Source organism: Carlito syrichta, unplaced genomic scaffold (genome assembly GCF_000164805.1).
Source record: "Carlito syrichta isolate Samal-C Ts95f unplaced genomic scaffold, Tarsius_syrichta-2.0.1 Scaffold302537, whole genome shotgun sequence".
NCBI lineage: Eukaryota > Metazoa > Chordata > Mammalia > Primates > Tarsiidae > Carlito > Carlito syrichta.
The window spans coordinates 645,482-649,331 of NW_007246633.1; the positions used below are offsets into that span (position 1 = coordinate 645,482).

At 40.2% G+C, this 3,850-nt stretch overlaps 1 pseudogene across 1 annotated transcript; it reads left to right on the plus strand.

Moving 5' to 3' along the window:
- The first annotated feature begins 333 nt into the window (after window positions 1-333).
- LOC103259146 lies at window positions 334-1,888 on the plus strand (annotated as a pseudogene). Its single transcript, XR_002481900.1, has 2 exons — window positions 334-1,713; window positions 1,792-1,888. The product of XR_002481900.1 is annotated as a T-complex protein 1 subunit zeta-like (transcript).
- Window positions 1,889-3,850: the final 1,962 nt, after the last annotated feature.

Sequence of the window (3,850 nt, forward strand, 5' to 3'; positions counted from 1 at the left end):
TGGGCGACAGAGTGAGACTCCAACTCAAAAAAAAAAAAAAATTGCTGTTCTTTGTCAAAATGCTGCCTAAGCTGGAATTCAAAGCCACCTCTCTGAGAATTATTCATTCCCTGGGTATGTTCCATGATATGTGAAATACACATGTTAATACATTTGTTTGCTTTTTCTGTCTTTTGATACAGGGATCATTCCAACTAAGAACTTATGAGGGTTGAGGAAAAAATTATTTTTCTTTCTCTACATATGGTCTGCTACATACATTTCTTTATTTCTGTAATATGAGTGTTCCTCAAAGTGATCTGTGCCTCCTTTTCTTCCTCTGCCAGAGTTGCCATGACAGCCGTGAAGATGCTGAACACCAAGGCCGAGGTGGTCCGAGCCCAGGTGGCGCTGGCGGTCAACATCAGCATGGCACGGGATGATGCAGCAGGACGTGCTGAAGGCCAACCTGGGGCCCAAGGGCACCATGAAGATGCTTGTTTCTGGCGCTGGAGACATCAAGCTCATGAAAGACGGCAATCTGCTGCTTCACGAAATGCAAATTCAACACCCAAAACCTCCTTAATAGCAAAAGTAGCAACAGCCCAGGATGACATAACTGGTGATGGTACTACTTCCAATGTCCTAATCATTGGAGAGCTGCTGAAACAGGGGGATCTCCACATTTCTGAAGGTCTTCATCCCAGAATAATCACTGGAGGATTTGAAGCTGCAAAGGAAAAGGACCTTCAGTTTTTGGAACAAGTCAAAGTAAGCAAAGAGATGGACAGAGAAACACTTATAGATGTGGCCAGAACATCACTTCGTACTAAAGTTCATGCTGGGCTTGCAGATGTCTTAACAGAGGCTGTAGTGGGCTTTATTTTGGCCATTAAAAAACAAGATGAACCTATTGACTTCTTCATGATTGAGATCATGGAGGTGAAACATAAATCTGAAACTGATACAAGCTTAATCGGAGGGCTTGTTTCGGACCACGGAGCATGGCATCCTGATATGAAGAAAAGAGATAGAATTAAAAAAATAATAGAACTGAAAAAGAAAGTCTGTGGTGATTCAGATAAAGGATTTGTTGTTATTAATCAAAAGGGAATTTACCCCTTTTCCTGAGATGCTTTTGCAAAAGAAAGCATAGTAGCTCTGTGCAGAGCTAAAAGGAGAAATTTGGAGAGGTTGACTCTTGCTTGTGGTGGGGTAGCTCTAAATTCTTTTGATGACTTGAATCCTGACTGCTTGGACCATGCAGGACTTGTCTATGACTATACATTGGGAGAAGATAAGTTCACCTTTATTGAGAAATGTAACATCCTCATTCTGTCACTTTATTGGTCAAAGGACCAAATAAACACACACTCACACTCAAATCAAAGATGCAATAAGAGATGGCTTGAGGGCTGTGAAAAATGCTATTGATGATGACTGTGTGGTTCTAGGTGCTGGTGCAATAGAAGTGGAGAAGGCAGAAGGCCTGAGGAAGTATAAACCCCGTGTAGAGGGCAGGGACCAGCTTGGAGTCCAGGCATTTGCTGATGCGTTGCTCATTATTCCCGAGGTTCTTGCTCAGAACTCTGGTTTTGGCCTTCAGGAAACATTAGTTAAAATTCAAGCAGGACATTCAGAATCAGGTCAACTTGTGGGTGTGGACTTGAACACAGGTGAGCCAATGGTAGCAGCAGAAGTAGGCATATGGGAGAACCATTGTGTAAAGAAACAGCTTCTGACGGGGAGCGGCCACTGCACTCCAGTCTGGGTGACAGAGTGAAACTCCAACTCAAAAAAAAAAAAAAAAAGAAAGAAGCAGCTTCTTCACTCTTGTGCTGTGATTGCCACCAACATTTTCTTGGTTGATGAGATCATGCGTGCTGGAATGTCTTCTCTGAAAGGCTGAATTGAAGCTTCTCTTGTATCTGATTCTCGAAGACTCTACACAGTAATCCTGAGGAATACAGTTGTGGTATTTTCATCCAAGCTTCAAAAGATTTTCAAAGGAATTTTCATTTCCCATATGAAAAGAGGAGAGAACAATAATGGCACCTATTCAAATTCTGAAGTTCTGAAATTATAATTACAGTTATTTTAAAAATTGCATTGAAGTAGACATATACAAGCAGGACCTTTTAACCCAGTGAATGGAATGTTTTGCTTAGCTGCAGTGACATAAGTACTTACTTGTTAGATAAGCATATGTTATCTACCTTGTTATTAAATATTCCTTGGAAGACAAATTTTAATTGTTTAATAATAATTTTTTGTAGAGGCAAGGGTCTCGCTATGTTGCCTAGACTGATCTTGAACTCCTGGACAAGCTTGAGCAATCTTCACACCTCAACCTCCAATAGCACTGGGATTATAGTCGTAAACCACTGTACTTGGCCTAAGACTTTCTTATGTGGATATATTTTAAATTAGCCAGTGATGCCCTGTTAAGCATTTAAGCTTAAAGTATTTATGCTCATATAAAATCACTTAAGAAATTAATTTAAGATTTTGAAGGCATCCCTTTTTCCCTAGTATAAATTTCTATGAGTAAGAGTTCTTCTTGGATCAGTGGGACTTCTCACATTTTTGAAGTAGCTTTGCTAAAATGCTCCCCCAGCAAAGTTGTAGAGACTAAGAAGAGGGGTAAACCAGGAGCAAAGGAGTTGAGAGCTCTGCAGGTATAAAGTGACAAAAATAGAAGAGGAAGGGTAAAAAGGTGGCTGAAAGGCTAAATAGCTAAAAGCTAGGGTTATTGAGTGAAATATGAGATTTTTAGGTTAATCATATTTGAAAACTTCTGAACTTCTTGCTGATGCAAATATCCATTTCAAACACCCTAGTGTCATTTTCTTACCTAAATTGCTGTTCTTGCTTACATGTTTCCTGTAGAAGAGATTTTTTCTTCTACAGTAGGTATATCTGCAGTCCTTGCAAGTGAAGTTGTGTGTTACCAAGCTCTGTATTTTGAGGGCTTAGCAGTTGCCTACAGTGAGTGTGCAATAAATGTTAAGTAGAAACCTCAAAAAAAAAAAAGTACATAGAAGGCTGGGTGTGGTTCAATGCAGTGGCTCAAGCCTATAATCCCAGCACTTTGAGATGCAGAGGCGAGAGGATTGCCTGAGCCCGTGGGTTCGAGACCAGCCTGGACAATAGGGTGAGACCTTGTCTCTACAATAAATCAAAAAATTAGCCGAGTGTGGTAGTGCATGCCTGTAGTTCCAGCTACTTGGAAGGCTTAGGCGGAAGGATAGCCTGAGCCCAGGAGGCTGAGGCTGCAGTGGCCAGGAGCGTGCCACTGCATTCCAGCCTGGGCAACAGAGTGAGACTCTGATTAAAAAAAAAAAAAAAAAAAAGTACATAGTCCACCCACTAGAATAAGACAGAATCTCTGTGAGCAGCGTATTTTTAACAGGACCCAAGGGTTTTATTATTATTTTTATTTTGTATTTTTAAAAGTTTCTCATGTTGAGAAACACTGGTCTACATTTTAAGTTTCTGGAAACAAGATCTATGACATTTATCTTTGCTCTTCTCTAATGCTCACCACATAGAAGGACTTGGATAAATATTTTTTCAAGAAATGAATCTAAGAAAAGTGAAAATGTGTAAAAACTTGGCTTTGAATTTCCTTACTGTCCTGTCTCTTTATCTGTAGAATAAGCCTTGCCTGTGTGACCATTATCTGCTGTATTTGAGGATTCATGGTGGTGATGGCAGATTCAGCAATGTTGAAGGCCCTAGCAGTGTGTCTTGCCCAAATGACTCCTGCAAGGTGAGTGTGGTGTCTTTTCAAGCCTGGTTTTCAGGCTATCCTGTTTATCCTATGAGCTACCCAGTATTATTTATTTATGTGTTCATTTATTTATTTATT